Raw genomic sequence first — 12,073 nt, forward strand, 5'->3', positions numbered from 1 at the left:
GGAGGCGATGCCGGACAGGCCAGGAGGATGTGAGTCAAGTTTGCCTTGTGAATATTGCACAGAGGGCAGGAAGGTGGGATGGGTCGGTAGTGAGAGAGCAGAGACGGGGCAGGTATGGTCCGCGTTTGCTGACGGCGCCATAGGTGTTGCTCCCTTGTAGTGAGGGACTAGTTGGGGGATCAGTATATTGAAGCGAAAAGCTTCACTACGAGGGCCGTAGCCGAGCTTCGCGTATGCCGTATGCCGCGACCGAGTGACGTCACGCGCAGGTGCAGCCGCGCGCAACTGCTCATGTGCGCCGCCTTCTCACCGCCGCTACAACTGCGCGCTTCGCCTCCACGCCCACCGTTTGACCTTTCGTTGTAGCCGCGTGTTGCCCGCATCGTAGCCGGCAACCCTCCTCTGCGGATTCCTGGGGGCAGTTTTAACCGCGCCGGTTTCCGCCTCCTCCTCCGCCTCCGTACTGGCAGTGTGTGGACGTCCCAACGCCTCCACCGTTATCGTGGTGCTCCCAGTACATTGTGCGCGAACTGCGACAGCCATGACATTAAACCAAGCATAACTGAAGCTTTTCGCTTCTATATCCAGGCTTAAACAGAGCTAAGCCACTGCCTAATTTTTTTTCTTTTGGCACTAGCATTCGCAGTGAGTTCAGCGAAGGTACACCCACGCTCCTTTGAGAAACCCCCCATTAGGTCAGCCTGTGCCAGGTTTCTATAAACCCTGGGGCTAAAGACTCGGAGAAAAAAAATCAAAAATGGTTTTCTGGGCCAGGAAACGGCAAAGAACCTGTCTCACCTATCTTGGTGGACACCTGAACAGCGCGTAAGGGAAGGGAGGAAGGTAGGAGGGAAAGAGGAAAGAAAGAAAGAGGTGCCGTAGTGGAGGTCTCCGGAATAATTTCTACCACCTGGGGATCTTTAATGTGCACAGACATCGGCGGCCCCATTGCCGGGATTTCCAGAGTGCGCGGACACCTAGATGAGCTGAGTGCTGCAGAAAGAGGGCGGGTTCTGGACCAGTATTTGGTGGGTCGCATGGTGGACTCAGCCCCTAGCATAATTTAGTGCTGCCGTTTTGAAGGCTCGTCAACACCGCGCTTCGCGTGAGCCGTATCCCGCGGATAACCACAGCTGCGCCCAGTGACGTCACACGCGACGCAGATGGCCGCCGCCGCTGACTCCGTCGTCTGACCTTTCGCCGCCGCAGCCGCCGCGCGATACTGCGCATGTGCGCCGCCGCTTCTCCTCCTCGCCACAGTTTCACCTTTCGCCGCAGCCGTGCGCATTTGAAAGGAGGGGTATATAAGTAGCGCTTGCCCATAGAACAGGCGCAGACACTCGCCATGGAAGGAGAAGAAGCAACAGTCGGACGGCGCAGAAACACAGATCCAGAAGTGGTAGCTTGGGAGTTGGCTGAAAAGCAGCGAGAGCTTTTCGCTTCGAGATATCCAGGCTTAACATTAGCTAAGCCACAGCCAATTTTTTGAATCACTGATTATACAGGTGGCACTGGAGCTGCCGAGCGCAAGCGCTGAAGTTATATCATTATCGTTAGCACCCCGCACGAGCAAACGGCTTAGCTAGTGCGGCACATTACCCGTCTCAAATTCGACCGACAGACTTATGATGTAAACGCTTAAGTGGCAGCACCGGAAGACGTCCTGCGCGGCGTGATCCACGGTGTAGACCCAGGTACCCCTCCTGAAGAACTCAAAGCACACTTACGAGTCAGAACTCAAGGAGTGACCATACTTCAGGCAAGGATGCTCGGAAAATCCAAGACGGCAGTGCTCACGTTCGACGGCCCAGTCTTGCCGAAATTTGTCATATATTACGGAGGAGAAGTACCATGCTACCAGTACCGCCCCACTAGGCAAGTGTGTTACGTCTGCTTCCAGCAAGAACACCACTCCGACGTGCTCCCCCCACCGAGCATTATTGTGTGCGGACTGTGCGGAGTTTTGAACCCGCCCGACGACCTCGAGTGCGCGCCCAAGTGCATAATCTATGGCGAGGCACACCGGACCGGATCCAAGGAGTGCCGAGAAAGATTGAAAAAAGCGAGGCCAAAACCCACAGCAGGAAGAGGACGGAGCGACCAACGCGGGCGACCACCCAAGCAATGGCTCAGCTCAGATGGAGAGACATTGAGGAGCCGATCGAGGTCCAACTCCTTCCCGCCTCTACCACCAGCCGGCCCACAGGAGAGGGAGAAGCAAGAGAAAAAGAAAAAGAAGAAGCTTTCCCAGACAAGCGGCAGCAAGGTGAGCTGGGCTTCTACCAATGCTTCGCACTCGGTAGGAAAGGGTAGTGACATAAACAACAAAGACAGTCGCGTCACAGAACCGAAGGACGCGAACAGCGATGCGCTCAGACGCGAGCTAGAACTCGCTCGAATCAAACAAAACGAGCTCGAACGCAAAGTTGAGGAACTCACAAAAACACTAAAGGAAAAACAGCGGGAACTCGACACGACTAGAGCCCTTCCAAAACGACAACCACAGGCATCGAACGAAGGAGACCTTGAAACACGAATGCAACAGATGATGCAGCAGATGATGCAGGATATGATGCAGCAAATCCAATCGCAAATGCAACAGATGCAAGTACAATTCCAAGGGCAGATCTCAGAGATCAGAAGCGCTTTTCGAAAACAAAAACATGCCGAAAACATTAGGGAAAGGGCGTACCACCGTCCAGCGCTAACAGCTTTCGGAAGCGAACAAAGCAACAGCAGCAACGCGTAAGCATGATCAATACGTATCGGCAAGAACAAGAATACTTAGATATTTGGCAATGGAACTGCAGAGGCTACCACAAAAAGCAGGCCCACTTAAAACAATATATAAACACACAACTCACACCTCCTGATGTAAATGCGCTCCAAGAGACTGGAATTAAACCAACCTTACAAGGGTGCGAGGTTTACGAGAGTCAAAACGAAGGTAAAGCGGCCGTCCTAGTCAGCAAAACCATTACCGCCATCAGGCACGATACCATCGCCGACACCGACATTGAACACTCGCTTGTTGAACTCATTCCGAGAAAGCAAAGGGGAAGCAGCACGTTCTTACCGAACGTGTACAGCCCGCCGAGACAAAGAAAAGCCAAACTCTTCGAACTGTTTTATGGAGCGCACAAGCTGGCCAAAGAAAATGCATTCATCATTGTAGGAAATTTCAATGCCATGGACAGGAGTTGGGGATACCAGAAACAAGACATCAAGGGAAGAACATTAGTGGAAGTAGCGGAATACTTTGGCTGCAGTCTAATCACAGATCCTGCGACACCCACGAGAATCTGGAATAGCGTGAGCACGGACACATGCCCGGACCTCACCTTCGTAAGGAAGAGCAGCGAGTCACAGTGGGAAAACATGATGGAAAATCTAGGCAGCGATTATTTTATCCTCCGGACACGAATAGCATCCGACACCACAAGACGCCAGATTGAACAGGCGAAAATCACTGACTGGACCGCGTTTCGCGGGGCTTGCAACTGTGGGGTTTAAATCGGGGAGATAAATATGTTCTCCCCGATTAAGCACGGCTGACAGTTCAAAACCGCGCGGACCCCACCCCGTGGTCGCGAGCGCTACTGAGCGCACGCCGACCACGGCGGGCCGTGCTCTGCGGGAACAAAGGAACGACACACTGGCTGACACAAACAAGGCATTTATTGCTATAACAACAATAACGCCAGCTAGCAACAAAATACACTGAGGAATCGAGGGGATGTCCGACTCACCAGCAAGGTTACGAGCGAACGTTCGCCCACGGTAGGGCAGAGGGAATATCTCCGAGGCCGGACGGGACGAACTGAGGGGAACGTGTTTCCACACTAGGACGCCCGCGGCGAAGAGCAGAGCTTTGCGCGTGAACGTCCAACACGCTTCCCGGTGCCGAGCACAAGAGACCCCGTCGCTCCCCGCGAGCGCGCAGCAAAACGCCATCCGTGGCGCTGGTGTCGCTGCGACGCGAGCGCCCTCCCCTGTTAGTTACAGTAACCCAACTGAGAAGAGTGCGTTGCGGAGGAGCTAACTACAGTAGGGGGTGCAATGCGGGAAAGTGAACGCAGGGGACGAAGGCGTCCCCAAACAACAAGTCTTAAGGCGGTATCCAATCACTGCAGGAATTGGGCGGCATGCTGAGAGAAACGCGACAACGATACACAAAAAGTCTAAGGAGAACGACAGCAACGCCCGAAGTAGACGCCCACCTCCTCAGACTATGGGCTGCGAGACACAGTCTCACCAAAAGATGCCGGAAGCAAAAACACAACAGGAAACTAAAACTAAAGATAGCAGAAATTACGCCAAAGGCGGAAGAATACGCGATGCAACTCGCGAAACAAAATTGGGAACAACTCAGCGACTCGCTTAGGGGAACTCTAGGCACGGCCAGAACCTGGAATCTCTTAAGAGCACTAATCGATCCGACCAAATAAAAATCAGAAAACATTAATGCCATCCACAGCTTCATCCACTCCTTCGAGGGATCAGACATCGCCCTACTGGAGAAGGCACGAGGAAAATGTTTCGGCGATCACAATCCCCCGCGATACCAAGGAACGTATCGAGGAGCCGAAAAAGAGAAACTCGACCGCCCCATAACTGTGGAAGAGGTTTACGCGGCCATAAGAAACACCACCAGAAACACCGCCGCCGGAGCGGACAGAATCGACAACGCCCTAATCCGCAACCTGAGCGACGACCTCATACAAGAGCTCGTCAGCTTTCTCAACAAACATTGGGAGGCGGAGACGGTTCCCGAAGATTGGAAACACGCCGAAGTAATAATGGTACCTAAACCTGGTAAAAAGCTACAAATTGAAAACCTCAGGCCCATATCACTCACGTCGTGCCTTGGCAAGCTTTGCGAACGGGTTGTAACTTTAACACTGCAAAATTACTTGGAAGATAACGACTGTGTACCACATACCATGTTCGGCTTCAGAGCGAAGCTCTGGACGCAGGACGTTCTCCTCCAAATACAAGAAGATGTCCTGCGAAACGTACCTCGGACGGGAGAAAATGTCATAATGGCCCTGGACATCAAGGGGGCATTCGATAACGTCAGCCACGAAGCGATCCTTACGGGCCTAGACAACCTGGATTGCGGACGCAGAATCCACGGCTTCGTCAAAGCCTTCCTGTTGTCCGATAGAACTGGCACCATCGGCATAGGAGACCTTCGATCGGACAAAATTCGCTCTCCAAACAAGGGAACACCCCAAGGGTCAGTTATCTCACCCCTACTCTTCAACATAGCTATGATAGGCCTAGCTCAAAAACTACAGAACATCGAAGGCATCAGGCATGCAATGTATGCTGACGATATAACAGTCTGGACAAACACGGGCTGTCTCGGAGAGAAGGAAGAAAGGCTATAATAATAATAATAATAATAATAATAATAATAATAATAATAATAATAAAAATCTTTATTCAGCATAATCTGAACATACAAAGAAACGGAAGCGCCGTAGCCACAAGTGGGCTTGTGCGGCGACAACCGGCAGCCGCGGCAATCTTCGCGCTACATCAGAGCTCCATTAGAGGCAAAATAAAATTAAAAGACGTAAACATGAAGAACACAAAAATTTTGGCACGGAAAGAATGAAAAAGCACTGATAAGATTTTAGTACATGTTAAAGATTCTCTAACGCTTGAACTGCAACACGCAGTTTTTTGCGGGTTGTTAAAGAAAATAAATCATCCGGTAATTCGTTAAAGATAGCTGGCACGTAATATTTTCTAGTTGCTTTGCCGTAGTGAGTGCGCACTCTCGGTTTATGATAGCGAGGAACATGTCGCAACGCAAGCATAGTAAGCGGCCTCTTGTGTAGAGCAATACCTCGCAGAAAGAGGACTCGCATGCTCGACCGAGAAATCGGAACTGCTGAGAGTCTGGAGAGGCAAGCAAAACCGGACCGTCCCAACCAACGAGGACCTAAAACTCAATGTCTACCTAGAAGGGACGCCCATACCCGAAAAGACAACAATAAGAATTTTGGGCATGTGGGTTCAATGCAACCAGCGCAGTACTCACACTTTTACCCTACTGAAAACAACAACGCTACAAGTCGCACGCATGATCACCCGCATCACCAACAGGCGACATGGCATGCGTGAAGAGGACACACTAAAACTAGTCAGAAGCCTAGTAGTTAGTCGAATCACGTACAGCCTACCCTACCAGTGCCCCAACAAAAACGAAATACAACAAGCGGATGCCCTGCTACCCAAAGCATATAAGACAGCGCTCCGGCTACCACGCAACACGTCTACAGAAAAACTCATGGCCCTGGGATTACATAACACCTTTGAGGAGCTACGAGACGCGCACCTTGAGTCGCAAAAACTCAGGCTGTTGCAAACAACGACTGGAAGAGCGCTCCTGCAGAGGCTCGGATACCGCGAGCAGATGCGAGAAATGTCGAGGACGGCAACGATCTCCGACGAGCTTCGCAAGACCCTGAAGGTAGCTCCAATACCAAAAAACATGGATCCAACCTCCATCGAGGCAGAAGAGAAGCGAGGGCCGAAATCATTGAGAAAACATACGCTCCTCAAGCCACGACCGTGTATACAGACGCGTCTTGGAGAGGAGGAGATACCAAAATCGCTGTAGCGGCGGTGGTCGATTCGTCTTTACGCGAAATGACCAGCGTGTCTCTCCGAGGCTGCACAGCGGCAGAGTCCGAGGAAGTAGCCGTTGCTCTAGCGGTGGCGGAGGGCTATAGAACCGGGCGGTCACTAACAATACTCACGGACTCTCAAACAGCCTGCCGAAATTACATGAATGGCAGGATAGGTCGTCACGCGCTCCGTATACTCCTCGCAGCGAGCGACAGAATTAAAAACCAGGAAGAACAAAACGACAAGATCCCACACAAAATTGTGTGGGTACCGGGGCACACGGGGGTGGCAGGGAACCGAGAGGCCGACAGGATAGCTCGAGGATACATTACTTTCCGAGCATCCGACGAGACCGCGGAACTCGCGCCAGCACCCAGGGAATACTCGGCCATACTACAAAACTACAGAGGCAGAAGAATGCGATATCCCCCACCGCACAAATCTCTCAGCAGAGAGAAAGCTGTCACTTGGAGACAATTACAAACAGGCTCTTTCCCAAACCTACAAATACTAAACAAACTGCACCCTACGATATACACGGCCAAATGTCCCTGGTGCGACGAAAAACCTACTCTATACCACATCACATGGGCCTGCCAAAACATACACGTGGTCCCCAAAATACAAAACCCGAGTGCGGAGCAGTGGGAGACTTTGCTGTCCAGCGACCGCTGTGAAGACCAACAAGGTCTGGTACAGCGAGCTCTACGGGCGGCAGTGGTCAGCGGAGCCCTGGACTGAGGGCAACCGACCACTGATTAGAGGCGGACGACTTAGACAGAGAAGGCTCCTGGGGGTAGAACCAAGACGTCTCTGAAGATGCCCCCAAACCGCAGGAAAAACCATTAGTGTAAATAAAGTTTTCCCTTCCTTCCTTCCTTCTGCTTCCTGAGGGTTAGTCCCTGGCACGGTATGCGCACAATCTGCGGCTCAGGGCCGCAACTTCCGTTAGCCGTTCTTTCTTCTCTCACTCCCCCCTTTATCCCTTCCCTCACGGCGCGTTTCGGGTGACCACCGAGATATATGACACAGTTACTACGCCATTTCCTTTTTTTCAAAAATCGGTTTTCCTATCTTGACTTGTAAAACAAAAAAAGAAACAGGCTATACGGTCAAACATGCCAAACATGCCAAGATGCCAAACATGCAACCTAGCAGTGCAGAAATGGTTAACTGACACAATGTGATGGTAATGACGCTAGGGCTGTTCGTAGATCGGTTTCAGCTTTTCAGCCGACTACAGCTTTTCAGCCGCTTGCCGTTTTGAGGGTTGATTTTCGGGGAAAAGAAAGAAGTGCGCGTCAGAATCGGGTGAATACGGTACCTTCCACACGGCCGCGAATAAAAAAAAGATTTCATTAGCGTTATCATTTCTCGGTGGCAACCAGAGTTGAGAAGGGAAGGCTGCACGGAAAACTCCGATACGGAGATGGAAGGCAGTGTGATATCAGACACCTTGCAGAGCTATCCCATGGGTTCATAGCGTGTCTCAGCGTTCGTTGTTCACTGGATGAATTCTGACTATTTCTCCATTGGATCTAAGCATTCGTCGTGCCACTGCTTGCATAAGGGACGTGGATCACCGGTGGACTACGATGCAGCGAGCGTATTAAAAGTGATCTGATATTCATATTTTTTATTTACCTTCAAAAAGCCGGCCGCATCTCTCGAATGCAAACAGCATTGCTTAAGATTAGTTTAGAGATTAATTCTCGCACTGTGACAGTAAATCAATGCCATTTGCCTTGAACGAAGCAAAACGAGGAGGATGACTGTACTAAGACATTTTTTTTCCGTTTCACTGTACCATTTTGTGCGGCTTTCTCAGCCTTACACATAATTAACATGCCCGGCGTCCAAGCAAGCATGGCAAGTAATTTCAGAAACTTCTCACTCGAAGATTGCCTCCATTGCTTGTATCTTTCTGTTGGGTTGGTAGGTCGAGGCTGAAGGCTAGCCGAAATGAAATTATCCGATCAAATTTTGTAGCACTGACTTTCCACTTCCTGCCAGCTTCAGTTGCTTAGCGTGCAGTGCGCTACAAGTTTAAAGCCAAGCTGGATTGGACGAACAAGATAAATAAAGGTTAAAAAAAGGAGAGGGTGTGATAGTCCACTAAAAAAAAGATGCGTTTTAAGGCAAATGCTGAATCCTAAAAAATGTTGCAAGCATAGCATGAGTGCGAAAGTACTTCATAACTTTTCAGTTTTAGTAATTTGCAATAGAGTTTGCAATAGGCATACCGTAACGATAATCGGCTAAGGAACAAATTCATCAGAACAACGGCCACTCATCACTGATGAAGACAGGTAGGACAAAATGTCCAACCCTCAACACACCTGCTTCGAATCCGGAACACGAAACACATCATGGCTACCACCGAAGTGAGGGAGCTCATCATTAATATGAAACACTTATGGTTTTACATCTTTCCTGTGTAGAAATAGAAAGCGAAATTAATGAACTGCATCTCAAAGTGTACTGAAGCTTCTTGTTGGCTCTCAGAAAGTGTTATTGGTATTTTGAGTCCGGATGGGCACTGCGAGAGGCATGTAAACTACTTAGATTACACATTTTCACAGCACCTCCTGTCCGGATGCGCTTGTTTCAAACGTACACAACACTTAGTTACATACGAATCACTGGGGTCAAGATGCCTTGTATAATGCGTCACTTAGCTTCACAACCGGTTAACGGAAGCCCGGCACTCGTGTGTGACTTCCCATTAAGCATTTTAGGATTGCTAACGGATCACTAAGCGCTGGACGATCGAAACCTCGTCCAACCTTGAAGTTAAACGAGATAGTGTACAGAAACAAAGTAACGAACAGGAAATCGCACGAAACAGGCGCTTTTTTTTTTCAACACAAGTTCATCGCTTGTTAGTATATCTTTACACGTATAATTTTTCCTGAACTGAACTTTCTACACCTGGCGCGCAAAGATAGCGCCCATTTTGTCGTTTCTTCGTGTTCTGCGCAGCCCACGATGAAATGAGCAGTGCATATTTCGGCAGCAACAGATGCGTCTCAGTATATTAGAGAATATTTTTCGAGTTCCCGGTGAAATCTTAAGTTATTTCTTTCGCTTTTGCTAAGATGTCGTTCGTTGATCACTTGAATAAGGATTACCACTACATGGATAGCGCTGGGTAAAGAACGATCGACTCGCTCTGCTCAAATCTAGAGAGTCCGAGGAAACACAGATTTTCTGCTCGGTGTTCAGTAAGCTTCCAAGATCTCCCGTGTCTCAGTTTCTGGAAGCCATCATTTACAAGCAATATACTGGAACTCGTGAGGTCCCATTACGTCGAACGATTATTCCTGCTTTGTAGTGGATCATCCCGCGTGATCAAGCATAGTGCCGACGTAATCATTCGTTTCCTAATGGAACTCCAGTGAATCGCACTTCGCGCTAGTCACCCATTAATTGTCAGCACTAAAACATATCAATTTCTAACTTTACGAACATTGTTATCTTTGCCTTTTCCCTCTCGCCCCTTGGTTCCTCTTTTCTTCTCTGTTCTTTGTTGCCGAAGCCCCACGATGCCGGGATCAGAACATTCCGAGCACTAACTGATCTCGCTATGAAATGAGCTTGACTATGGGGTGGTTCGCACGGCAGAAATATTAAATACAACCTCAAGGAGCAAGGCATTTTCACTACGGCGTCCCTCATAGCCTGGGTTGCTTCGGGACGTTAAACCCCAATAGACCAAACCAAACCAAGCATTATTACATCATCAGTTCAAGTTGCTGACCGAGTAGGTGACTGAACACTGTGAACAGAGTGAAATGCACAGAAATGCTTCGGCCTCACTTGTGTCCAGCAAGACATCTCTGGGTCGTACTTGGGCCCGTCCGCAAAGAAGATATGCGGCAGCGGGTTGTATGCTCCGAAGATGTACAGATCGACGCCCACAGACTTAACACGAATGACGGAAAGCGTGGCCTAGACTACCGTCAGCGCCACGAAGCGATAGTCATTGGTGCGAGACGATGCTCTAGGTATGTTTGCGGTGGCTTACGATAGCTGGTGCGCAGCTCGCTTTTACTGCTTTTCCACTTGTGCCTGATCGCCGCGTGGACAGCGCGCTCGTCACGGGGGCGTTTAGGCGCTTTTTGCTTGCCGATTCGGCCTCCCCGGCCCCGGGAACGCTCTTTCCAGTTTTCTTATCGCGGCAACCAGGAATTGCCCGCTAAGCTGCCGCGGTTAGCACCTCCTATCGTCGGACACCGCAAACATTCCGGGAGCACTATCTCGCACCCGATGACTATCGCTTCATGTCACTGACGGCAGTCCAGGCCACGCATCCCGTCATTCGTGTTAAGTCTGTAGACGTCTGTACATTTATCATTTATACACGAAGAGTGCATAGCTGAGGCGTGAATCTGAGGCCACGCTTTCTATACGTGCGGCAGCACCCAGGTCGAGCTGACTGTGTTCAAGTAAAACATAGAAATGCTCTGGGCCGTGATGCCAAGAAGTAAATCCGGCTACCGATGCCACGGGCCGAGTTAAAAGGCGGGCGGATTGCGGCGTCTCCATTTGCGTGAACTCGATGCCACTTGTAAGTATCCAGGTCAAGGAAGTGCATATGCTGTGAGGAACTTACCGGCTGGGTACCAGCGGTGTACGTACGGCGCCCCACCACGCACACCAAGTGACGGAGATTCGTGGGCTGATCACCGCACACCTCAGGGGAGCTCCATGTCTCTTTGTTAGTACCGAAGCGGTACTAACACAACACAAAATACTAACACAAACATACGCAAAGTCACCGTAGGCTACAGAGTTCAAGTAGAAAAACGTCATCGGACTACCGCCGGGTAGCGGCAAAGTCCTCACAAGTTCCAATTGGCAATACGCAGTTTTTTTCTGCGTGGTCAGTGTCGAAGGACAGCTCATGGAACACCCTTCAGCTTCAACGTAAGTACACACTTCGGAGAAACAGATATCCCGGAGGATCCCGGTCCTTCTTTTTTTCTTTTGCCTTAAAGCACGAGAACACTGCGTGTAATTCTGAAATGCGTTTACTTTCAAAGGAGCCAACAGACGTCTGTTCGCTCAACTGGCAACTGGCGTTTTTAAACACCCTGCCAACGCAGACCACGCATGCGTCATAACTTTGAAAAGGAACAACATATCAAGACGCATGAAAGAAGCATGCACATCTGGATACAGGCTTTCACCTTGCTATAACAGACTAATGTCGCGCGCAGTCAGCGCTAGAGGGAAGGTATCATGGGTTCCTGTACTTTTACTGCATGATTCTTCAACACTTGTTGCACGGCAGGAGACACGGGTTTAGAGCAACGCCGAGAATGAAAGAGGAAGACTGCTTGCCCACAAATATTAACTGTGTCAGTCGCGGTGCAGTGAACCCCCCCCCCCCCCCCTTAAAATATACATACCCCTTCCCATCTGTCAC

This window comes from Amblyomma mixtum, chromosome 7 (genome assembly GCF_055824585.1).
Source record: "Amblyomma mixtum isolate Tamu chromosome 7, ASM5582458v1, whole genome shotgun sequence".
NCBI classification, from domain to species: Eukaryota; Metazoa; Arthropoda; class Arachnida; order Ixodida; family Ixodidae; genus Amblyomma; species Amblyomma mixtum.